The sequence below is a fragment of the Syngnathus leptorhynchus genome, chromosome 4 (genome assembly GCF_054491065.1).
Source record: "Syngnathus leptorhynchus isolate UIUO chromosome 4, UIUO_Slep, whole genome shotgun sequence".
Taxonomy (NCBI): domain Eukaryota; kingdom Metazoa; phylum Chordata; class Actinopteri; order Syngnathiformes; family Syngnathidae; genus Syngnathus; species Syngnathus leptorhynchus.
The window spans coordinates 13,222,764-13,250,566 of record NC_141198.1 but is presented as its reverse complement, the minus strand read 5'-3'; the positions used below and the strand labels follow the sequence as shown (position 1 = coordinate 13,250,566).

The 27,803-nt window shown below is 39.3% G+C and overlaps 1 long non-coding RNA gene across 1 annotated transcript in view; it reads right to left on the bottom strand.

Moving 5' to 3' along the window:
• Positions 1-27,803, bottom strand: part of LOC147058216 (uncharacterized) — a 104,800-nt gene that overhangs the window by 25,734 nt on the left and 51,263 nt on the right. Inside the window, exon 3 of the long non-coding RNA XR_015065919.1 lies at positions 24,105-24,202. This is a non-coding gene — a long non-coding RNA (uncharacterized LOC147058216). The remainder of the gene's footprint in view (positions 1-24,104; positions 24,203-27,803) is intronic.

The window sequence follows — 27,803 nt, the reverse complement described above, 5'->3', positions numbered from 1 at the left end:
TCCCCATTCATTCTTAATGGGAGATTCAACATTTCACATTTACGTTGTTCCAGTTTGAAATTCACATCATTCAACCCATTCAAATCACATTGGGGACATTCCCAAACTTGGCAAATTCAAAATTTTCACATATTCACGTTTCAAAATTTCACAAAATTTCACAAAATTCCACAAAATTCCACAAAATTTCCTTTTTCACTTCTAATTTCTACATACTTCAACCGATTCAACTCGTTCCAACTTTCAACTGTTCATCTTTTCCCTACCTATTCCACACCTTCCCATTCAGCAAAAATTTCACATTTTTCAAATTTGAAATTCAACCAAATTCTGCAAAATTTCCTTTTTCCACTCTAATTTCCACATTTTTCAACCGATTCAACCCATTCCAACTTTTCAACTCTTCATATTCTTCCTACCTATTCCCCAAATTCCCACTTAACAAAAATTCCACATTTTTCAAATTTGAAATTCAACCAAAATTTCCTTTTTCCACTCTAATTTCAACATTCTTCAACCGATTCAACCCATTCCAATTGTATTCACTATGTTCAACTTATGCATTTTCGCTAACTTTTTCAATTTTTGTCCGATTCAACCCGTTTCAACATTTAACTCCGAGAGTGACAACTAGACGGCCGTATATTTCGTTTCGTTCCAAATTTCAAAACTTTTTGGCGCAATTTTTTTTAAAAATTCCCATTCATTCTCAATGGGGATTTATAATTTGCTCTAACTTCTACATTTTTCAACCGATTCAACCCATTCCAACTTTCAACTCTTCATATTCTTCCTGCCTATTCCCCAAATTCAAACTTACCATAAATTCCACATTTTCAAATTTGAAATTCAACCAAATTTTCCAAAATTTCCCTTTTCCACTCTAATTTCTACATTTTTCAACCGATTCAACTCGTTTCAACTTTCAACTCTTCATATTCTTCCTCCCTATTCCCCAAATTCACACTTACCATAAATTCCACATTTTCAAATTCGAAATTCAACCAAATTTTCCGAAATTTCCTTTTTCCGCTCTAATTTCCACATTTTTCAACCGATTCGACTCGTTTCAACATCATTCTTCGGCATTCCCCGAGTATTTCTTCAACTTCTTCACCTTCACACGCAATTTCCTCAGGAATTGCAAATTCTAGTTATTATTATTATTCTATTTTATTCTCCGCGATTTCTGTCCTTCTACTTCTTCCACACAATTCAACCCATTCACTCCATTCCACTTTTCACTCATTCCAACTATTCCCGAGATGAGCGCTTCCATTTTTGGTATTCCGAAAATTCTCCGATTCCGCAAAATTCCCAAATTCCCGACAAATTTTTCCCCATTCATTCTCAATGGCACATTCAACGTTTCACATTCACGTCATTCCAGTTTCAAATTCACGTCATTCAGCACATTCACATCACATTGGGAAAGATTCTCAACATTCCCCAAATTCCCACTTCCCCAAAATTCCGCCAAATTCCCAAAAAATTCCCCAAAATTCCGTTTTTCACCTCTAAATTCCACGTTTTTCAACCCATTCAACCCATTCCAGTTTTCAACTCTTCATATTCTTCCACGCAATTCCCCAAATTCCCACTTCCCAAAAATTCTGCATTTTCAAATTTGAAATTCCACCAAATTCCACCAAATTCCCCAAAATTCCGTTTTTCACCTCTAGTTTCCACATTATTCAACCGATTCAACCCATTCCAGCTTTCAACTCTTCATATTCTTCCACGCTATTCCCCAAATTCCCACTTCCCAAAAATTCCGCGTTTTCAAATTTGAAATTCCACCAAATTCCACCAAATTCCACCAAATTCCCCAAAATTCCGTTTTTCACCTCAAAATTCTACGTTTCTCGAGAAATTCAACTCATTCCAAAATCATTCCACAGTATTCCCCAAAAAAAAAATTCAGCTTTTCGCCTTCACACGCAATTTCTCCAGAAATTGCAAATTCTAGTTGCAAATAGTGTACAGGCGAATCTTAGGGGGTGGGGGTGGGGGTCACGGAAGGAAAGTTGCCCACATTATGGCGATGGCAGCAATTTAAGGACCACACTAATGGTTTGAATGCGTGTGGCAATTTAGTCCATATTACACAGCCAACGCCAATAAAAAATTCTCAAAGCATTTTTACAGCCTTAGATCAACCCCTGACACAAATGGATGTTTGCTGTGATGCATTACCCATGTCAAATGGGTTGGAAACGTTAACGACCAATAGTAAAATCGGGGATCGACAGTGATGTCACATACGTAATTAGGATTAGTCTTCATTTCAGTCCACTCAGGAAGTTCTCATTTGCTATTTGTTGGTAAGCCTGATAGTGGGATTTTTGCTTTATTGGTCAATTGAGGACTAAATAAAAAAACGGAATGGGGCGGATAACGTTCTACACATATATGTAGCATGTTGGCAAATACAAATATTTATGATTCAAAGAAATAAAATTATTGAACAGAATTGGTAATCAAGAAGAGTCTATGAATGACTTCACATTCCTCCTCCCCCCCCCCCCCCCCACCACCACCACCTTACAATGAATCATCATGATCTTTTATTGGACCACCTAAATGGGCTAGCATTGTGTCTACGTGTGTGAAAAATCATAAACACTGAATGGAAACCGCAACAAAATCACTTCCATGCCTCTCACTCTCGCTTTCATTGTTTCCTCACAGAGATGCTTTATTTCCAATTAGGCTCACATAGAGAGGTGCCGTTTAATATTCATGGCCACTGTGAATGACAGGGGAGTGATGATGATCATCATCATATGAGGGAGGAAAAGCAATTACAGTCACCACTACCATAAAGCCTAATTGCAAAAATCCCAACCACAAACAGTCACTGTATAGTGACTTGGCGCATACAGCAAGAGGTGTGTTTGCTCCTTTTTATGTAAATGGAAGTGTTTTTTGAGGCCAACTTTTTCCCAACAAGCTGTTCAATAAGCACCAACTAAGTGCTAGTGCACATTATTGACTCTGATCAGTGATCAGTCTTTTAGCAGTTTCTCTGGAATTGACTTGCTCTCCAGTCTCTCTAGTCTGAAGCATTAACGGGAAAACTGAGTCAATTACAAAAGTCACTGCATGTTAATGAATTTCCTCTGAGGATAATTAAACGAAGGCAACATGCAAACTGTGTGTCCACCTGGGCGTTCATGCTCACCCGTCTGTATGCATGGTTGCTAAGGCTTCCTATACAAGTATGTACAATCATTCCCTGGGTATTCACTGTTCACTATTCACTAAGTCACCAAACTGCATTTATTTAGTGGACTCTTTTTCCATGTTTACAGCACGTGGAAAATGAGTAATCATGGGAAAATGAAGCTTCAAATTTGCTGCATGAATCAGTGTTGTTGGTTGTTTTTTTTGCTCTGTTCAACATTGGGCTCATAGTATGCTGACTTGCTGTTCCTTAAACTCCTTTATTTGAACCAACAGTGCCCTCTAGAGGAGTCAAAGAATACAACTGGTTCATGAAGCAAACTCGAAGCTTCATTTTCCCATCACTACTGTAAGTTGAGTTTAAAATAATATTACAGTTTTAGGATCATAGGTAACGGTAAATGTATTGTTTCAACTGATAATATGGACAAATACAAATATTTTGGAGGCGAGTCAATTAATTGCTGTTTTTTGGTATTCGTGGCACAGCTTGCTCTCAAAATTATGAACTGCAATTCGTAGTAACAACTTTTTTTTTTCCATGCGTGCATTTATCAAACTTGTTTTAACTTCCAAAACATTTTTCATCTCCACATCAAAATTTAAAATGAAAATTTCTAAAGAAACTGTACATCATAAAACGATATATAATTGATTTACACATATGCAGTAACGATAAAGACCACACGAAACTTTTATTACTACAAACATGAATCAAAAAGCCTGCTGCCAAAAAGTGTGCCAGCTTGTCAACGACCCAATAAAACCTGACTGTAATTTTAATTGGCAGTGTAGTTGCTCTGCTTGGTTGGGAATTATCAATTACTACTCAGTGAACTTGCAATACTTTTTACATTCAGAAACTATCATCATGTAAGATGAAGGGCTGATATAAGATGTAAACAGGGTCCAATAAAAGTGTATGTTCTGCAATTGTGACAAAGAAGTCATTCGATTTATCCCAGTGGAATAAAATCACCAGCCCAATTTCCCAAAATATAGTATGGTGAAATGATGTGCTGTTTGGGTAAAAAACATGATACAATATATTCATCACAGTTAGTTGCCCGAGTTTGTGTAAAAGTTTGCTGCCACCAGACTTGGTAGTTTTTGGAGCTGTGCGGTCATGTTATTATAAAACATGTACCAGTTGGAATGTAATAGTGCTTAACTTTAAATTCCCTTGAGAACATGTTGCTCTGTGTGTGTGTGTCTGTGTGTGTGTCTGCTTGAATGCAGGACGAGTGCGGAGTTTAGGGCCCGTGATTTATAGCGCTCTGCAGGTTATTACTCATTTCAAACTGAATTTCCTGCCTGTGTGATTGCATCCTTCCGAAATGCCCTTGACAGAATGGAAAGCACAACCGATGTTCCATGTCTAAAGACAGACTTTCTATTTTTTTGGGGGGGAGAGTGGAGGGGGGTCTACTTTTGATTTTGCGGCAATAAATTACCCCCTTACAAGGCAAGTTGATTGGCGCATGAAGACAATGGGCAATCCCATTCTTCCATTAGAGTCACCATCTGCAAATGATTTGAGGCTATTGCAAAATGTCATCCCACGCAAAATTATTTATGGGTCAAAAATGTTATGACTGATGGTCTAGTGATTTAGGGGGTAGCGACAGCCTTTAGTTTTGACCTTATAGCCATCTGAGAAGCGATCGTGTTTCACAAGGAAGCCTCAAAACCTAACTGAATAAATGCAACAAAAAATGTGGAGTGAATATGATGATTATTGCCTGTGAGCCAATTGCACATGTAAAATTAGAAATTGCATCAGAGGTTGAGTCATGCTCAATAGCCACAGCGAAGGAACCTTCACTTAACTTGTGACTTTATTTGCAATTATAGGCTTATTTAACCTTTAAGAAATAAGACCCCCTGGTGCAAAGTAGTGCCATTTTGTGCCTTAGGCCGTGCACTGACCAACTCTTAAAATAATCACACAGCGGATGCTCAGTAATTAAACTCCCCACAGTTTGCACTATTTGGAATTGTCCAACATTCTGGTGGTTGAACCGGCACAATGTATGAAATCTACGTCATGGAACAGTTTGCGTAAAATTGATGTATATGCATTTTTGTACCTTCAAAAATTAATCGGGACTACTTAGGTGATGAAAGCAATTGCAGTTCGTCTGATCAAGAACAATAGCGAATGGTGGACTGCATGCATTCCCTCTTGAGGTCCCTCTTAAATCCTACAATACAGTTTTCCATCCGACTAATTGTCTGCACCTTCTTGTAATGTGCGTATTGGTCCAATCCATTTGCATGTAGGAAAGTATCAAATCCCCTCTCCCTCTTGGCCAAATCTTCAAGATGCATGTTTCCATGTTGAATTGTCTGACCTATTTGCAAAGATAATGAATTGCACATAGGTTAATTTGTCTTCAAAGATTTATTTCAGGCATTCTCGATGGGAACGAGTCAAGTTTTTTCCCCACATTACGTAAAGCATTCACTCAGAGTGGTACGATAGTCCAATTCTGGTGTTGGTGCCCGCTCAACAGTAGTTAAAATATTGTTTGATGGCAATTGCGGCAATTAGTTTTTAAAGAAAGAGGGCTAAAAGTCTGGACCCCATTAGGATGAAATGGAATAATAGGCAAACATCTGTGTGTGGTTGCATGGCTTAATGTGCTGAATGGGTCAGGTCAAAAACATACCAAGCATGAAACAAGAGAAGAGAACATGAAGGCCAGCTCAAGACACGTATTGTGTGAGAATGGCATTCCATTAACCAGCAGTGTGTCTAATTTCTCAACACATTACAGATGGAATGGCCTTGTATGACCCCAAATAAAAGCCTAATGTCCCGCCATTGATTTTCCCCCTTTAAATTATACCTCAGTAATGGCTACCTGTCTCTGAAAGCAGAAGGCGCGAGTAGCAGAAAGTCAGCGATGAGAAGAAAGCAACACGGAGAGAAAAACAACATTTGATGCTACACGTGTTCTTGGTGACATTCATCGAAAGCTCGTAGAACAAATAAGCGTAGCAATCTTAGACAGCAGCGCCTACACTTCTCATAAGATGATAAAGGTACTGTATCTCACATATCTTGGAGTAATAAGTCTGTGATTATGGTGTGCTGTCTTCAGGAGATATTGAAGACAAAATATCACCGGCTCTTTATCAACATCTGTTCCAAAGGGTGCTCTATCACCGGCATCTTTTATTGAAGCAGTCGGATTTTATCGGTCCATGGAAAGCCGCCTCAGCGTGCGCGTTCTTTTGAAGCCTCACCTTGCTGCACATTTACGCAATTGTATTCTCCTCACACTGAGAAATTAACCACAGGAACAGTCTGTTGGCATCTCCTTAGCTGCAGTTGGAAGGTTAAATGGCAAGTGCAGTGGTTGCTAAGATTGGATTTCTATATGGCTCTTGTTCCCTTTTCCAGTCTTTGCAACTGCAATGCATGAGGGCAGATTACAACTAAAGTGTTTTGATTGACAATGGGTAAAATTACAAATCTATGAATCAATTTCTTTTTAAGTTGCGCTGGGAAGTCTGAAAGGTCTGCATAGTTGTAGCTCAACTTCTTGTACCTACTGATAGCTGTTGCTTCTTCAGACTGCTGCTTCCCAACCTTCACATACGGCACATAATATTTTACATATATGTATTAAATTGTCCCAGAAAGTATATTTATTGAAATAATGGTGATTCAATTTACTCACAAATTACCCACAGTGTGAAATTTGGACCTGCTTAGTTGAACTGAGCTAGTATTCTGTCGTATGAATAGCGAATGGTGGATTGTACCTTTTGCCAGGAACAGACAGCTTTGCTGAGATGAAATCCTAGCAGACAAACAAGCACGATATATATTTTTCTATTCACCATTGTAACTTGACCTGGTGGAGTCACAATCTCGTGGTCCTGATAGAGTTTTACGATAACCAGTTTTTGACCTTGGCCTTCACAGGGCATCAGAAATATGAAACTGAAGCCTGAATATAATTTTACTGCGGCTCAAGAGAGTTATGCAGTAGCGCATGTATCAGCGATGGAAAAAAAAAAAAAATGCCGGATGGATTACGGGACACTAAGTACAGTGTGTATGACGACGTGTACATTGTCTGTTTGCATGCATGTGTGAAGGTTTATATTGAGGCGTAAAGCTGCCTATAATAACATTAAGCACAAGTTCCAATGACCCCTAAAAGCTTGTGTAAGGTCGTAAGATTTGGACAGCCAAGTCCAATTTAGCCGGTTCTATCTCCATCTGCTTGGCCGGTGTATTTACCTCAAGCTGGAATTGAAAACCGAGACAGGTCAGCCGTATGCATTTAGAAGTCACGATCCCCAAGCATTGCCAGTATCTTGGTTCTATGCACCAAATAGTTTGCCTCCGCTTCCTGAAGTGTCTGCAGATTGGCTCATTAATGAATACAAACCTGAGTATCTTAGGGGGGGGGGGGGGGGGGGGGCATAATAGTTGGTGCATAGCATGGCAGCTATCATAGTCAGACCCAGAAATGTACTGAGGGAAGTTGTGATGTTTGACAAAATGCTAATCTTATAATTTAAGGTAATCGCAACAAAATGAAAACAGCAGAACCTGCCAACAGGGAGCTCAAAATGCAATATAATTTAAAAATGTCAGCAGAAATGCACTTATGTTTTTGGAAGGGTACAAAAGGGACATAAAAACAGAACTTATTGCAACATAATAAATTGCCAAAAGTGCCTCTGCCCTTGACCAATTTTTGAGACCCCATGCTTTATGACCAACTCTCCACATAACAACAATAGTTCTCCCGACAATCGGTTTGCTTTGATTTTACATTCTCATGATAAACTCGCAGAAATTTATGTGACACTTACAAAATTGAAATTATGCACCACTCTCTATTATCAGCTTCCCCAGCACCTTGCATTGTGGACATGAGTTCTCTCTGGGTGACAAACAAGCCCTGTGAACAATGATGTATGACTTTGGTTACACAGAGGCACTTTGTTGGTCAGTTCTTCAAATTAAACATTTAAATTATGCGGCACAATAAAAGCAAGTTCAATCTGCTGCTGCTGCATTTTGCCGGGGGCGGCAATCACAGAGATGTAGCTGTCATAGCCACAGCCAATAAAACCCAAATTATGTGCAGGACACACTGAGGTGGAGGGAGACATTAGTTTTTCTTTTTTTTTTTTTTTTTGCGGGCAGGTAAACTGACCATTAAATATGTTTTTATGCTTCTTGCAGCAAGATTCTTCTCACGACACTCATCAAGGCTATTTTCTCGGTTTAATTGCTCGTTATTGGCTCATCATACAACAAATGACATGCTTTTAGAAGTAGTTGCTTGCAGGAGTTATGTTGTGAACGTCGCACATTTTCTGCACACGCAGTTTTTTTTTTTTTTTTAGTTTGTGTTTGTCTGGAGTTTTTTTGTTGTTGTATTCCATTCAGAGCACAGAAGGTCAGCCACTCAAAATGATTACAGAACAAGTTGGCAGAGGTGGCGTCAAATCCCCTGGAAAGGTGTGTTTACATAGTTGTGAAACGGGTGAGACATTTTGAGCTGCTGTGAGCACACAAGTGTCACACACAATATATAGCACGTTAAGAGTTACAACAACAGGGCAAGCTTGTTGACGCCAATGTTGCCGACTCAAGTGTTTTACCCCAAAGCAGAACAACGTCAAAAGAAATGTGCCTCTGCTCATGTCAAAGTATGTGGAGGAGAGAAAGAATTGAAATGCAGTATATGGTGGAAGAATGTGCAGTAAAAAAAAAAAAAAAAAATGTGACTGCTGTGCCATTTTCTGGAGGCCGTGTGACATTTCTGCTGAGCGCTGGTCACAAATGGCGTCGGTACGAGTGACAGCTACGCCAACCCCGTCGGTCAATCTAAGCGCCGTTCCCTGCTGACGCTTCCACTTTCAAAGCAGGTTAGCGGGCAAATTCAAGGCTGATCATCATGTACAGCATGCTCCATCAGTTTTAACATCACATCTGATACACCATATTATTGCTGTTTCTATTTGGCAATTAGAAAAAAAATATTATTAGTAGCAATGGCGTGTGGTGTATTCTGGATTTTTGGTATTTCAGTTTATTTTCATGAGGGGAAAATTTATTGAAATAAATTGAGTTACGAGCTTGGTCACAGAACAAATTAAAATCATAAATCAACTACAAAGAATAATTTCAAAACAAAGAAAATCAATAATGACTGGATGATTTCGGAAAAACTGCAACGGCAGTGTATGTATATATGTCACGTTGGCAGCACATAAAAACAAATGTCAAGCAATAACAAGACTTGTTAGCTGGAACTTTTTAGTAGCCACTCAGCAGAGCAAAGACTGCCGAGACGCTCTGTAACTTCTGCGAACAATCAGTTTATCCCTGACATACAAAGATCCCAAACATTCTAGATGTATCACTTACTTCTTTGACACCAGCAACTACTTTCCTCTAAACTGGGCATGGTAGCAATTTACAGCCCTTTAAGGGCGTAAAAGACATAAAACAAAATATAAATACTGAAATGGCTAAAATACAAGGATGCAGGAATAATATATAATATCATAGTGTGTATTTTGGAAATATTACCAGTATTATATTGCTGACCAGAATTTATTTTTTTTAATTGGGCATTTACAGTGTATAATGCAATGTCAAGTAAAGGAGAGAATGTAAATTCCTGCATTCCCTTCACCCAGTGCTGAATATGAATCAGTTCAATGTTCCCAGTAACAAGCTGGCATCCAAGCCAAACAGATGATGGATGAAGGACCAACTGGCTATTGCTCTCCTCTCATCCCTCCTTTTTGCCAATATATTTATTTTATTTATCAATCCCTCCTGCTATAGCCAAAGCTTCACTCTATCTAATTTTCTTTCTATAGTGGAGTGGCAATCCTTGAACTTATTACTTTATTTTTTTCCGTTCTCTATTAAACATCCGAATGAAAACTCTTCTTTCTTATCGTAAGAGCTTTTCTGCTTATTCATGTCCTGACTCACTGAAGTTTGGACTTGATGAGAAATGGCATTCTAACCAAAGAAGAATGATGTCCTAATCCAAATCTCTCCCAGTAAAGAGTTGGCACTACTGTTGATTCATTGCTGCATTGCGCTCGTCTTTCACACCACCATCTGACCTCAATTGCTAATTGAAAGACTTGAAAACATTTCATTGGGAAGACTTGGAGGCCACGCCGTTACATTCACGCTTCAATTTCCCCAACAGCAGCATTACAAAAGTATTTTTTTAAGACGTTTCCACTATGTTTCACTCGCCTCGCCCTGGACCATAGAGTCCCCGTGCCAAAGCCGGAATTAAATCCCTTAAATCTATTCTCCCTCTTGAGTACTTCAGCTAGAAATAACACTCTTTGCCATAATCCAATTTTAGTACAGTCATGTCATTTTCTTACTCACACGAACAATCGAGAAATAGGAGGATGTCTTCGGAGTAAACACAAGGTAAAGAAATTAAAGTCATGAAGGCAAAAGACATTCACATGGACCACACAAACTCGTTATGTGGCCCCGAAGTAATTATTTCACCACCGTTGGCGTTCAATTAACATGTCGTATTTAGAGAAAGCTTCTCTCCACTGGCAAACAATAGAAATCCGCAGAGGAGAAATAAAAATCTTTTCTTTGAAAGATTAGAGAAAAAAGAAAATTAGTTTAGCTGGTGTCAGTGCTATTTGTATTCCTTTTATCCATCCCTGAATTGCTCCATGTCAAACATGATTATTTCCCAAGCTTTGATAAGTGACCGCTGGGCTTAAAGAATGGGAGAAAACAAAGAATAAAAAAGGGGAAAAAATGATACCCATCAGAATCGTTTATGGCTCTGACCTTTCATTGCACAACCCGCACACTTTATTATCCCTCTTTCCAAGTGAGGACTCATTCGGGACGAAAGTTTACTGTGGCATGTGGAATTCTTCATACGCATCTTTGTGAGCCCTGACGCACATTTCAGGCTCGGAGGGCGCCGTTATTTTGGATAGCGGGAGCGGGGTATGACATCATGAGTCAGGCGACGGTAAACACCATTGATTGGTGGACAGTTGACACTGCCAAGAGTGTGGGTGTCAGTGTTGGTGGTCCACAGTGTCCTGCCCGAAAGCAACTGAAAGGAACAAGTAGACCTCAGTCTCTGCTTAAGTCCAACAAGCTTTGTTTTTGAGTACTGGACTGATTAGGGCATTTGGGGATGTTGTGTTTGTTTGAAATGAGGCCACTCACATCCTCCTAGTATGACCACCCTGGTTTTAGGCTGAAGATGACGTTGCCTCTGGTGATTAGGATTTAAACGTCCAGAACAAAGCAAAAATTCATTCCGTGACCAAGCTTGTAACTCAATTTACAAGTATAAATGAAGTTGACTTGTGTGAATCAAGTCAGTTTTCCCTATTAAAATAAAATGAAATATCAGCCACCCCAAAAAGTCCTGTTTGTAATAAAGAATATGGCACTATAAATAAATAAATAAGTAAATAAATAAAAAGTCATTCAAATCAACTTTATGATGTAGTTGAATGTAATTTTCAAATCTCAAAGGCTAATAGTTGGAACCATTTTGGTCAGTAGATATGCTTTATTTATTTATATTCATAAATGTGAACTATATACTATATTTTTTTCATCTTGTTAGGTGGAGTATGGTCCTTTGTGACCCCCTAATAGCGCAAGAGTTGTGCACCCCCCCATATCATTTTTATCCTAGCATCCCCATTTTAATAAAACAATTAAAATTTTAATAAAAACTTAAAAGCGCAAACAATATAACATGGAGTCATTTCCACACCGGACTACTTTTTCTCTTGGATATCTGCGTCAGTTCATAGTTTGCCAAACAAATGTAGCGTATCTGGATGGACTTTGTCTTAAGGCCCCTGCCCATGTTAGTTCAGCAGCTGCCTGCTTGTGTTGCTGTGTTATGCTTGCATTTACATGGGCGTGTAATTGTTGAATTTAGCAGTGTGTTCATTCATTACTGACTGCTTACCTCCATGGTCCCTCTCCTCATCTCTCTACATTAGCTCTGACAGTAATGACTTGCCAGGCCTAACCTCTTAACTGGCCTGATGCATGCCTGTGGCAAACCCACTCAGGCCACGCGACTAAAATGGAAACATGGTGCTTAACTTTTTTTTCCCCCTCCGGCTCCCTTGTGACCTTCTCCTTCGGACATTTCTGGCGGTCAGACTCGTCGGAAATTTAACAGGATATTGAAATATGATTTGTACGACGCAAAAAAAACTTTTATAATGTGGCAAGTCAAAGAATAGCCTGCCCATCTGCTCATCTTCTTGAAGATTGGCAACTTTCCATCTTGTGGCTCATTCTGTCATTTATTTTGACATAAACATAGTCCTTGACCTGAGCAAATAGTAGCATAGTCACAATTCCAACCAGCACACTCACAAACAAGATATGCAGCATGTTCTATTCCCAAGAAACAAATCTGTTGAAACAGAAAAAAAAATGTTGTGTATTTGTGTCCCAAACACGGTGGATTATATTTTTACGTTATCAGACATACACTGCAGATTTGTGGGACATATTCACAAAGGACTTTTTTAGCCTCTGGAGCCCCTTTACCCTCAGTCTGTCCAGAGGGTGGAAAAGATACACAAGTACAGCTATGTGATTCCTGACTGGACTGCAGAGATAAGCGAGTCCAAATAAATCTGCGCCCCTCCAAATGGGTTCCAGTGACAGTCCAAATAAAGAGGTTTTGGTTGGCCAGCCAGATGACTGACGTCTTGGTGCAGTTCCCGCCTCACTGAGCAGCGGATAAACCCCGGCTTAGACGACACTATAATAGACTCAAGCGTGTGCACATGCAGCCTGCATGCTTGCACTAAACATGCATGAGGCCACATTGCACGCTCCAAATACAGCATTGCAGTATAGAAATAAGGGAAGGATGACATGAGGCCACACCTAGCGAGCACTTGATTCATTTAAAAAATATACTGGTAATACACTTGGTACACTCGCCGCTCGGCACCCCAGATTCACTTTTTTATGTTTTGTTTTGTTTTTTTAGTAAACATGCATTTCTGTCGAATATTGTATACCGGAGGTTTTATCAGTTTTTTTGAGTTTACAAAAAAAAAAATCCAAATGCATTTCACTGGTCATCAATTAAACCCGGATTTTCCCATTTGCAGGCTGGGGGGGTTCCACTTTTAAGTTGTAGTAGCACCATACACCACTAGACAGCAGTTCTGGCTTAGTTGCGCTTGCAATGTCCTCCTATACAACAACCTGAAGAGGTCTACTAATTTTTTTTGCAGATTTAGAATAACTTGTAAGACAAACACAGCACCAAGATTTATTTTTTTCAATTAATTATTGTTGAAAAAATGCACATAATTACTTTTTACACTTAATATTGCTTTGATGTTCGGTAGTTTAATGAGTTGACAAGTCATAAGAAAGTGACACAAGGGAAACATGACACGAAACTAAATCTGATCAAACCAAAGTCAACAAAAACACAGATCACGACAGACTGGACCATACAAGTCCTACCTGCCAATAAGAGACACCAGGCCCGGTGACACGACCGTGATCCCTGACTAGCCTTCCATCTGCTTGGTCTGGCCAGTGCTATACACTGGAAACCACAAGCAAACTGAGGTTGGCACTATCTATCAGTGATTGAACCACATTCGCTGTGGTAGCTGGCAACCACTCTGCCCCCTTGACCACCTGTTCCTTGCTGACATCACTATTCATCGCAATCTGCTAAAATACACTGAACGGCTTGAGGAGAAGAAATGAAAGGGAACCAGAAAGAAAAAGATGAAAGAATTTGCCATGGGTTGAATGGAGAGATGTTATCGGATATCAAAGATTCCATTTGAGCTGTGCCTTCCTACAAAATCCTGGCACCCGACTTTAAAATCATACCGATCCATCACTAGCTGCAAAGAAAAGGCTTCAAAAATGGCGCCAAAATCATTAAATGACCTCAGAAGATTTGTCATGTGCAGAAAGTGGCACACAAGTTGTGTAGATGGTGTTAACTGCCACAAGAGACTGGACACTGTGACTTTTTGTGTAAGACATATCGAGGAAAGGCAGAGGGATAATGAAACTCCTGTTTCAATGCCAGTGTTGTATTGAGTAGAAAAATGCTCCTCAAAGGAGTTGCCATTGTGTAAAAGTAGCTTAACTTCTCTAAGTAATAAGTTGTCTGCTTGAGACAGCAAACTCGTTACGAATGAATCGACAGTGCCTAGCAAAAGTAGTATTTTGACTCTGTTTCTTCCAGAAAAATAACTGCAATGATACAATTGATCAATTATTAATATCGGAAATGCTTAGTAGATTACTAGCTAAACTCGATTTGTGTTAAAAAAAAAAGAAAACCTTTGTATAAATGTATCTCAAGTTTACTATTCTCTGCGGGAAAGGCATCAGGATGAAAAAGTCAATCAATGACTAGAACTTTTAAACTCTACTTGCAATGTCCCTCCTTAAATGCCATCACTTTGACAGAATCGGCCATCAAAGTGGCCTTAACTGAAGCTTGCCATTATAGCAGCAGACATAAAACATTTAAACAGCCCCCATTTCCTCCAAATGAGGATCTTGTTGAAGGACCTATGGGGTGGCTGTGCACGCAAACTACACGTGTAACGTAAACACGTGCACCCCTGAGAGGTCCGCTCTTCATTAATGTGGTTGTTCTAATCAAATTAGCCGTGCATACTGCTGAGCTAGCGACTGCTTGGGTCATTCCCCTCGTTACGTTTCAACTTCTTGTGCACGTTTATGACTAATTGGTCATATTGTTCGAGCATGGCAAGTTCTGTTGGAGTGCGTGAAATTACTGTATTGCCTCTCGAACAGTTAGATAATGTGTTCAGTGACGACAGTGAATTCTTCCAAATCCCGCTTGATCGGCAATCTGTCCATGATCACTTTTGTTGACTGTCAATCGATTGTCTTGTGGCAGAGAGATGTCTTCATATGACAACATCTCATGGTGCAGTCTCAAATGCCTTTATATTTTATGACTTATACCCTAAACCTAACCCTAACCCCTAACCCACATTTTCACTAAACTCGGTTAAAATTTTGGAAGGACACGCATTGAGTGACCCTAGAATTACAGGAAGTCGAATCTGAATTAAATGAAAGTAATTTGCGGATTTCCCCAAGGATCTATTCTTAGATCAATATTATTTATTTTGTATATAAATGATTTCCGTATGTTACAGAAGATACTCAAATGTGTACTTTGTGTACTATGTGTACTATGATATGATTTTTTTATTTGGGGATTGATTTAACTGAGCTTCTGAAAACAGTAGAATTAAATACTTTGAAACAGTGGTTGACGTCAATAAATGATGCCACCAGACTAATAATCAAATACAAATCACGATCGATAATATTAAGTTATAGAGGGTATATTAATATAAATCTTAAGGTGTTATTTATATTTTATATTATATATGGATTATGTTGATATTTGCACAAAATTATGATAGTCTGACAGTCTGGTATTTTGATAAATTACAATTGTAAGTCGACGAGTAGGGCAAAATTAGTGAGTGAAGACTTGCCACATTGACGTCATCGGCTCAACAGAAAGCTCTGTCTTTCCTCTCATTCGGTATTCGAGCAGACTGTTAATTAGCTCTTGCACCCTGAAAATAACCCTCATCTTGCAAAACTCCAGCTGTTTGGTAATTGCTCAGCAGGGTGCCTCCCAGCAGCGTTTGTTTTTGTTTAGATTCTGTTTTGGGTGAGGAGAGGCGGTAATACGTTGCGCATGCCACGGATCTCCGAGGTGCAACCCTGGTCAATAGAAGCAATACTTGCTCCTCCGGGGAGAAGGACGGCTTTCATTTGTTTTCATCACCCAAAAGGATTTTGTGGGCGGTTGAGAGCAGCATTCATTTGTTTGCTCTGATTTCGGGCCATCAAGTAGCCGAGCCATTCAATGATACTTTGGAAGTAGATTGCCTGGGAGCACAACAAAGGAGTCATGTTGGGAAATGAATGAGTTACCCAATGCCTTTTGGTCTGTTTTGTCCTCAAACACATAATTAGTGACAAAAGTGTATGGGAAAAAAAGAAATAACTAAAAATCATCCGACCAATCCTGAATGGATTTTCTCACTTGACACTTCATTAAACACTGTGCATAGGCACACAGTAATGAGATTTAAAGAAAAAGCTGTCGTGAAAATTTTTCTTTCCTAATGTCATTTTTTGATTGTCACTTGCCAAAGAGCTATGAACTAACAATTTGGATTATTATTATGATGGTTGCAGTCTCTAATAATGTAGTATAACTTCACAATATTATACGACTAATAGATTTATTATGTAATCATTTTATGCATGGATTTGTGCATATTGTTGGTAAGGACAAGCTAGTTTTCAATTCATAAAGAGTCTACAGTTGGCTCAATGTTAGAATGAACGAAATAATTCCTTCCCTGGTAAAAATCGTTCTGGAATCGTTTCCAGCCAAACGATACCGATTCTCCCGCCCAAAAATTCACTCACGAATAATTGTTGGCTACTGTACTGTAGCCTACTGTGTGCATTCTGCCTAAATACATAACCATACAGTATGTAATAAGCTAAAATGACTACACAGGCCCCATGGCTCAATTTTCAAACACAATTTGTAAGACCATCCATTCGTGAGTGCTATTGCAATGACATGTATTATTCTAGACTGGCCGTCTAATGGCAAGATGTGTGTCCTTAAACACTAAACAGTCTAGGGAGGGAAACACAGTTTTGATGGATGACATTGTGGCTTTGTGGCTGAAATAAGCAGCCACGTCTCCATTTTCTACCTGCTTTTGTGAAGGATTGTCCATCTGGTCGACTTGAAGGCAATGATCCATCCTTGTCCTGGCACCGTGTTCCACATCAAACCCAAATGTCACTTTAACTTTGAGCCAGCACATGTCACTTAAGGGAAAACGTTTGCAAGCCTCATCCAGAGAGGCCTCCATCGCACATTAAAATCCGATTTTCCTCATATGACTTACTTTTGGTCAGGTGCATGTGTGGGTTCTCTAAAAGAAAAAAACTTTTTTGCATGGTCCTAGCAGTCAAATTACTGAGAACCACTTGTGGAAGAGGGGGGGCAGATAATCGACTTTTGGGTATTTTGCGAATTGTTGCTATAGCAAATAGTAGCCATAGCTTTAATATTATTTTTCGTAAGATTGCGCTGGAATGCAAACAGAACAATACAGCAACAGTCCAGTCCACGATTAATAAACCAGTAAATATGTCAAGTTTTTTAAATACAGTCAGGAGAAGTTTCTCCTTTAAGCTAAAAAATGCCTTTGGCAGCTTTATGAGTCTTCTTATGAGTTCATAAAATAAAGTGGAGTAGATATGACACAAACATATGCTCAGGCCCTCGATGGTTGCTCCCACTCCCAAATCAGTGGCCTTAAATACACACTTTGAGCCTGGCCGTCCCCACCTCAATCTGTGCGGCATATTGCAACATATGGCCGTTTTTCATGACGACTGTCCAGTTGCTGCCACCAGCCAATATTGGCCAGTTTTGAAGCGAGTATGCACCATCTGTGCAAAAAAGAAAAAAAAAGGATTGGTGGATGTATCCAGGCAAAAACACAACTTGGAAAACTAGATAAAAGATGGCTTGGATAAAAACTTATTGTTGCCTTTTACACCTCTTAAGTGGTTTTGCACAATTGGCAGCTCAACCAGTTTTCGTCAAAAATATAAAAATATGAAACATAAAAAAAATCTACCTCTGAAGTCGCACAAACCCTAAAATTGTGGCTCACAACAACTAAGCAAAAATTCACGGCAGTCTTTAGTCAAAGTGTCACAATTCTCAATTCAGAAATCTCGTTATCCTAATTCAAGCACCAAAATGAATGGTGACATTCTGTAGCACACATGCGTGCTTCAGCATCATTTTCTTCCAAGGGGCCGTAAAAACGTGGAGTCGACCACAATGAGCCCAAGCGTGAAAACGCTCGGCCAGAACCTCCGCGCTGTAAAGACCACCAAGATGAAGCTGAGCAACTTTGTGGACAAAAATGATTCTTCCATCTGTGCTGGTGTTTATAATTACTGGTAAATGGTGCGAGGGAGTGGAGATAAGATAAGATATTCCTTTATTCGGCCAATATGGGGAAATTCCAGAGGTGGGTGGAATAGAGTTAATCTGACAAAGGAAACATTAAATAGAATAAATTGGCCCAGGCTTGGTGTCAGCCGGGTATAAAGAATGGGAAAATTATTCCCACAGTCTATGATCATTATTTGAATCTTTGGAGGAAATGCTGAAACAGTAACACAAGCATAAACAATGAAAGTGTATCATGTACAAAAGTTTGTAAATCAAACTGTCTTGATTCTGACATTTGTTGCTGGATTGTACAAGGAGTTGTGAGGTTGAAACTGAATGGGAGAGCAGATTTGCTTCCACTGATCATTATGCGGAATATGAGGTTGCTCACCAACATGTTTTATTTGTTGTTTGATTTTCACATTTTATTCGCTGACGTTTTTTTGGAAGGGGGGGGCTCTGTAAATAAAGTTGGTTGATTTGAAAAACTGAAGGTCTTGTGGAGTGGCTTGGCAGACATGGGGCTCTGCAGTGATCCAGTTTAACAAGTATCTTGAGGGTTTCCGAACACTTGCAAAACTTTTAGTGGCTGGCGGTTTATTGCTGACAATTTAAAAGTCTCAAAATGAAACGTTCAAAAAGTTTTTATCTGTTTGTTTGTTGACGGAATGAAATAACTGATGTGGATATTTAGCTCGAAGCCTTTGTGATTATTTCAACCATTTTAAAGCTCCGATTCATAAGATCCATATATTCCATATCCATTCCATATATATTAAATATATCAGCTTGTACATAAACTGAAATACAGGTTTATGAAGATGTTTTAAATTTGTTTCTTAATCCAGGTGGTACGGTGGAAAATCGGTTAGCACATCTGCTTCACATATCCGAGGTTCGCGGTTAAAATCTGGGCTGTGGCTTTCCTGTTTGGAGCTTGCTTGTTCTTCCGGTGTTTGTGTGGGTTCCTCCACATTCCACATAAAACTCTCATGACACATTTCAGAATAACTGAATATAATAAAATTGTTACAAAACGTAACTTATTATTACACATCAACACTGTATCTGTTTTAAAGTGATAGACGGGTTGAACCTCGTGTTCATCTTTCTCTTCTTCTAAGAAAAGTATCCTTACTTGAATACACACAAATAAGTTTTGCCATATGGTGCTCCACATAAACTTGTATTTCTTTTCCGACAATCCAAATAATGCTGTGACCTGACCTACATGAGTTAAGGCTATTCTTGGAGTTCTATTTGTATGCATGACGCTGCACCTACAGGGAGGCCAGGTACGTGTTCTCTTCCAAGACAGGACCTCACCGACAGAAAATTCCTAATTACCGTGAACAGAGTCAGGTCATGTGTCCTACTGAGGGTGAATAGTTAGTCTCGCAGTTTGCATTACGCAGCATGTCCGTCGACACCTCATTACGCACGCATCGTTCATTGTCAAAACAGAGGAAGTCGGTGCAATGGCCTCAGCTAATCTCGCATAAACTTGATATGCTCTGTGCACACATGACCAGGACCAGGAAGCCCCTCAATTGGCCCTCCCGCGTACTCTCTGCCGACGTGTGGTCAACACACATGCACACAGTGGTTTACTTTTATATCTGGCATTTAAAAATACATAAATCTAATGGGTGAAAATGCTTTATCGCAAAAGGACTCAACTGTAAAATGTGTTATTTCCCACAACTGCCTGTGTTTTACCACATAATCAAACCTGTGCTCAAACTCAACTTGAACCCAAACCATGAATCATTGTACCGCAACACTGTTTTGTAAAAAATATATATACAGCCAATAAGAAAAAAAAGGTTTCCTCTCAGGAAAACTAACAGGAAAAACAGCAGTAATGAAGACACAGAGCAATTGGCAATAGAATATTACATTCCTCTGTGCATCAATGTCCGTTCCAAGTACAAATTGTCCAAAAAAAATCCATAAATCCTAACAGAACATTAAGTATTTCCCATACTCAAGGGTACGTCAAGCAATTCCACACTAAAGACTTTATTTAGAAACCATTGTTTCCAAATCTTTGTTGGGCCAAGGTATAACATATTGTCGAAATGTACTGTACTTGCATATTCAATCAAATTTCCCCAATGAAATGAAAGAAAATTCCGTTAATCCATTCCTGCACCCCAAGAAACATGCACCATTTTTGTTGCTTTTTTAAGAAAAAATAATAATAATTACAGCTTTGAGTTAAAAAAACGGTCCCACGCTATTCCTTTTGTTATTATTGACTCTCAGTTTCAACTGCATTCAGTTTGAAATAGATTCATAAAAAAATAATTGGTTGCACATGTATTGCAAAACAGCAATCTCTCGCTTATACGATTGTTTAAATGACCCACTGTGATCAAACGGCTGATTACACACTTCGATAAATATGTTGTGTTTGATTGCAGTTGTTATACCTACGTATGCTGTGATACGTCAGCGTGTTTCACTTTATTGCTTTTGTACATATGAATGCAACAATAGACTTTTTTTTCCCCGCTGTGAAGAAAAAGGAGCATATAATGTTTTTTCTTCCACATATCAATGAAGAGTAGCTCTGTTAATAATTCAAAAGGAATTTTACCTGCTGAGGAGTGAGTTATTGTAATTTTGTAGACCCATTCATCTTCATATTGAATAATGAGCGCTGTGGCATAATGGTGCAGAGATTTGTAAGTGGTGTGGGATATTTTTTTTGCAGATTTAATCAGATTTAAATCAACCCAAGTGTCAACACCACTGATCCTCTTGGAACTTTCACTTTCTCTCAAATTTGGATCCCAAAGAAGCTGCCTGTAAGCACAAGTTAGCACAGGTATTCCGAGTGTCCCACCACCTCATCCCCTCCCACTATTTATCTGCTCTAAATAAGCTACATGTAAGCTGTTATTTATGATGAGACTCGGGAGAATTATAGGATCTAAGTAGCTTCTTGCTCATTATTGCCATAATGCGCATTAAAGTGATAAAGCCAGCTGCGCAAAGGCCTCCGGTGGGTTCGCTCATCCATATTCACGAGGATGAGAGAGTCAGAACTGCTTGGCTGTCAGTACATTAATACCTGATATGTCTCACTCCGTGTCTCCTGTGAGAGATTAGAGCACTCATATGTGAGGTGGGCTATTAAACCTAGCTATATACCAGACTATGCTGTACTGTATGGCTAATCTCTCCGGAAACAATTACACTAGATCAGACACTGAAATATTTGATTATGTACAAGTACTTTTTCTTGTTCACAAGTTGTTGTCATGACACTTGAAATCAAACGGATTGCAGTGTGTCAAAGCCGCTAGCAAGATTTGAATATAGCATCATTCGCTAATCGCCCTCCCTACAAGTCCATGGCCCTCACTGACGTGTGATTTTCAAATATCGCCATTAGATTATGAAATGACATAGTTGAAAATAGTCACAGGAAATGCATTTGCAGCTTGAACAAAATGGCATCTTTAGCATGCTCACTTCCCTCTGCTTCTGTTTGTTCAGTTGACAGTTTTAATACATTAATTAGGTTTTGATGCCCCAACAAATCCCCAGTATAGTACATTTGGCAAACGGTGCATGAAGTACTAAAAGCGAACAAGTTTGATGTATAAGTGCGTCTACAAGAACTGTAATAGTTTGTTGCAGATCAATGAAGCACACAGTTATGAGGAACAACTACACCATAATTGGACAATGACAAACAAAGCCTCGACTCCCATCATTAACGGTGTTACTGAATTAGAAGTGAAAATGAAATGTGGGACCTTATTAAGCAGACGTGGGCTTAAGGAATAACCACAATGGTCTGGGGGTAAAAATAAGGGAGGCTATTAATTGCATGATGCATATAAAGCACTATTTATATAGAGAAAAAGTCGACTTGCATGAAGTAATGTCTCACCTGCTGCCATCTAACTTTCCTCTTCCTCCCCATCTGTCCTCCTGCTGACATAAATACAATAAAGTGCGACTTCTCCATATCTCACTCTGAAGTTCCTCCCTCAGCAGCTGCTGTCTCAAATACTTTATTGAGTTATCGAACAGAGACTATTTATGACGAAGGCTTGGGTCTCCGTGCTTACCCAATGCGGTTTACACTGGGAATTCAGTGTATAAATCTGTAAGCGACACCTATATGGAGAACAGTAACTTGCTTTTGATGACTCCAGGTGTTGATCAACAAATGTGAGTTGTTGTGTGCAAATAATACATAACATCTCACATCGTTTTTAACTGTGGCTCTCCAAATGTATGCCCCATTGGTCTTTGTGAACAAAAAAAAAAAGGGAGAACACATCTGCTAGAGTCATTCAGTGCCTCAGCCTCCCTCAAGACTATGTGTCTGCACTATTCAAGTGGACCCCCTTCCTGCATTTCCTTAGGGAGTAAAGGTGAGGATGGTCGAGGAAAAAAGGGAAATCTGGAAAAATGTCAAATATCTTCATGAGTGCTACATCCACGTCTCTACCTGTCACTCGTTACAAAGTTTGTTTTGAAAAAAAATTGGAGCTATAGCGGAAACTCCAGTTGTCAAACATACAAAATTTCAAAGGAAATTGTCTAAACTGAATTACATGCTTCCAGATTAAATTTACACATTTAACATGAAGCCACCAAAAAACATTTATTAACAATATTGGCACTGTTTTTTCCACAGTTGTTGGGCAATTCTAAATGTTGATTATAAAGCAAGTTGCCCCCCCACACACACACAAATACATACTAGACATTCACGTGACATCACAATTTTTTGTCTTTTTTACTTTTGAGTATTATTTTTCCAGAAACTTTAGGTTGAGTACTATACTGTACTTTTCCTGGCCTATAGCCTAGTTAAGTGTTTTTAATTGCATATATAAAAAAAATGCTCCTGACTGCCCATGTCGCTCCGTTGTTCTGTGTTGTTCAGTAAAGTCGCAAGCACTGAACCTTTTAGTCCCAGAGTGCCTCATTAGCCGTTGCCATTTCAGCTCTTCTCCTCTTGTTAATCACCTCAGTCGATCACCTCTGTCCAATCAGTACCGTGTTGGTGATTAAGAGCGAAAAGATGCATCTTTCTAGCATTTGCACGCACAGGCATTAAGTCAGGTGTGTAGATTGAGGGCAGCAAGTGGGGCAAAAATGTTACATTTTAAGAGTTTTTCCTGAAATGGAAGACACTGAAAACTCTTTATTAAATAACTGCATCAAAAGTAAACAAGTTGAAAAAGATGCAAATTGCACAATGCAGCATTTTAGGGAAAGTTCAGTGTGCAGAGTTATGCACTTTCTCTGCAAAAAAAGTTATAATGTGTATTCAATGATTTGTTTTGGTTTATTTTCTATGTGCAGCCGAGTAGGAATGTCCCATATTATTATTCACAACTTAAGTATTTGGGTTATTATATTAAATTATGTCAGCCTGACTACCAGCTAAATAAAAAGATATTATACACTGCAGTCTGCATTTGTGGCGAGGGTCACAATTTAAAACAGCTCCGAGGTCTCTTAACAACTGTGGCATTGTTTTGTCAAAATACCCCAAGCATCAAGAGCAACAAAAAGTGTCAATACTAGACTTCCTAAAATTATCCCGTTTAAAGCCAAGGAGCCAAAGTACCTTGGTATGAAGTGGTGCCCCCACAGACAACATCATCTAAAAAGCCTTGTTTTCCATCTTAAAAGCAGATGATGAGCTTTGTTTCCCTACCTAAATTGAATTTGCTCTCTTAATCAAATATGTATGCTTCTTTTTATCTACCCAAGTAAACACCCCACTTTGTGGTCCCAGCACTGAGTTAACTCTTTTGTATGGACACGGGGCGTCTCGGTCAAGGGCGGTTCACTCACCTTATCCTTGAGCTCCCTGGTGAGCGCCGCTGACCCTCAGTGCGAATGCAGATGAGCGAGCGGCTGATGCCGAGTCCGAATCGCGACCTTTGCTCCCTCTGTTTCAACAACATAAGAGATTATTTTGCCTGTTGTTTTTTTTTTCCTTTGCACAAGAGACATTTATATTATGTGTTGCATCTCATTCATCTTTTATCAGCAACCTGTTCATCACCACTTGGAACCAGACCTTCACACATGTTCAGTTACCTTGACAACAAGGGTTGCTCTCTTACAACATGCAAGTAGAAATAATGCTGTAAAGAAGATTTCTATTGTGACAAAATGTAACAAAAAAAATAATTATTGATTTTGATTACGTTATTTTATTAAGAGCTGCTCTGTCTGCAGCACTGTGACAACAGCTGCAGCATTTGGCCTTGAAAAAAATATATATCACAGGACACATTAATTCCGTTTTTTTTCCCCCTAACCTCCATGCACCTGGCTCCCGTCCGCCCACTTGTACTCTGAAGTGATACGCACATTCTCCTCTAATTTGGCAGAGCGCACTAACCTTTCACAGTGCAATGCGATAATGATGAGTTTAATGTCATGGTGTCGCACGCTGAGGGCCGGTAGAGCAACCCGCTGATAATCGGATACAAGAGTTGGTGAAATAATTATGCCTTGTACAATTATGAGTGACACCACAATGACAAAATCCATATCAATTTTATTTGAGTGTCATACGTTCATGTTTGATTTAGGGCCTCAAGAGCAAGGAGGATTTTATACACAGTATAGTAGTGGTTGACGACGGTTACAACGTATTATTTTGATGTTACAAATACTTCATCATGTGACTCAGTTGCCAAGATCATCACATTACTACGTATATGTTTGTTTTCATTACAATTTTTATTGACATGACCATACGACTGTATTAACATATTTTGACATTCCAACTTGTCTACATATTGGCTCATGGCAGTGCTTCTTCGTAAACCCCCGTACCAAGCAAAATTTCAATAAACTATAAAAGATCATGTAAATCTAGAGATCAAACTTGTTCTGACATAGAACAGCAACATGAGAGGATTTCTTCATCCTGGTTGAACTCGCGCAAGCAAGATTACAAGAAGCCACAATTGCCAGGCTAGGCAATGCCAATCTTGACGTTTGCACTTTGCTGTATTTGCATTGGGTCCATTTACGGTTCCTCTACTTGTACTCTTCATGTTCTTGGTGTAAACTTTTGATTTGATTCCTTAACCGTACTTGTTGTTTGTGTATGCGGCAGAGGGTTACTGTTGGAAAGTGGATCACAGGGCATAAGAGTGTTCTTGAAAATTTTATGTTTTCTCTACCGGCTCTTAAGAAAGGTAGAAAAGAGGGCTGAATAACTTAAGCCTGGACTGCTATACACAAAAAGAAGAGTTGAATAAGGAGAAGACGTGTGGAAAATGTGTCTGCCGGAGCGTAAAATTAGCAATTACATTGGGTGTCATCAGTAATGACAATTTCAGCCCAGATAGAGCGGGTTAATGTCCAATGCTCAGACTGTAATTCGGCCGTTCCACCTGTGTTCAGTCAGTGAGGCTGTGTGCAGCGCAACTTGACTGGAAAAACAACAGCACACACAGATAAGCCAAGATGGCCACCATCTGCTGGGAAAGCTTACAGGGGCAATTTATTTTTTAAGGCTGGTGTTGACCTTGATTGTGACACAACACATTTGTAGTCTTGTGACTGTACCTGTATGTCTGAGGTACTTTATATATATATATATATATAAATATATATATATATATATATTTTTTTTTTTCCCGTTGTGCTTTTTTTTTTTTTTAAATCTCTTTTTGTATACTAAAATACAGTAGGTAATAAAATTGGATTGTCTTTATTAATCACTGTACCAAAAACATTACCATTTTTTATTAATTTGGGTTTTTTAGCGTAGGGGATAAAACTGACTACACAAGGATAACAAGTCAAAAATGAAGTCAACCGTGTTACGCTTAATCCTTCTAATGTGATGATACCTGTCAGAATGAAATGCCAACTTTGCCAGATCTCACATCTTTCTCAAATTTACACAAGCTCTTCTTTTGTCGACCAAAACAGTCCCATTCATTGGGTTTAATTATGCTGCAGAGCTCATAAAAAAAAAAAAAAATAACCATCTGTCCTCCCTTTCAGAAGAAGCTCTTTTTAAAATCCCCACGCCTTCATTCATCAGCACAATGTCACATCCATCCCCATGGCGACAAGAATGCAAATGAGGTGGATGCGCACTCAGTGGCCCGTTGTAAATAATTTACTGTTTTGTTTTATTGGAAAGTGAGACACAACATTATTTCCTGCGAGCGCTCCCCTTGGCCAAGGTCTGCATTCATTCTAGAAGCTCCCTGCGAACCTTTGACTTTTATTCCATGTTCCTCCTAACCATTATGGAGGTCTCTCTCATGGCCCGGACACTGGAGTGTGATGACATGATGCATCGCAACGCCTTAAAGCCATATGGCAAAACCCGGTAAATATGATGTATTATTTATGTTCTCCTGACCACATTTGGACTTGGTCTGATCTTTCTTTGTAGGAATGATGAATTACATGTTACCCAGAAGGCACAGGAACACTGGTAAAAGACCCCCCCATCGAAAAAAAAAAAAAGATCCATATGCTATATGTGCACCAAGAACTCCCTCACCCTCTTCATCACACTCTGCTGTCACACAACATGAGTCACTCTCATTTTGTTCAAGGCTAATTTCATGAAAACACCTTTTTTTTGCTGTACCTTTGAACTTGACAGCCACTTATAGCCATGTTGGAGGTTGCCGAATTAAAGTGGCTATTGTTGTCGAGAAGTTTCTAAATTTGGATCATCTAGCGTGATCAACTAACTCCTCTGCCATTGTTGATCTTCCATTCAGTTTATGAGGGTTAGCTGTAAATCACTTTGTTGCACTACAGAATGATGAATCGGAAAATTGTTTATAATCAAGTCAGGAAATAGCTATATTCACTGGGATGATGATGATGATGACGACGATGATGATGTGTCTGTGGGCGGCCAGCATTATTACAAAGTGACATGTGGAGGACGATCTGATCTGCGCTTGATGTGTCTCTCCGAAGTCTCTTTATAACAGACGACATCCATTGCTGTTAATGATCATGAGGAGTGTAATGGGAGAAAAGTGAAATCGGAATTCTCACAAGGACATTTTGGCTCAACTTGAATGTGCTCGGGCCGCTTCGTAATCATGCAAAATGACACGTCATTGTGTGTGTGTGTAGAAAGATTGCAGCTAATGCTATTTTCCTCCAATAGAATATTGATGATGATTATAGCGATGTCATGAAGGGGACGTCTGATATGACATGCATCGACTACAGGGAGACGATGGGTCAAATTAGTGTTTTCGCCACATGTGGTCGCGGATAATTCGGCGAAGGCATGCAGAATTACAGCTTTAAAAACTCCGATAATATCCGATTTGACAAATGGAGCGTGGCAGGCACAATGTGACATTGGCATCGGCACAGTTGAGACGTCGTCTCACAGCTTAAACCGTGCTCTAAATATGAAGTCTTAACTAAATCTCTCAGCTCATCTGATAGCGGACACTTAAGGGAAAGTGCTGCGACTAGGCGTTTTTCATCCCGACTGTCGCTGATTTATTAGGGCCACCCTCTCTCAACATCTGCAGT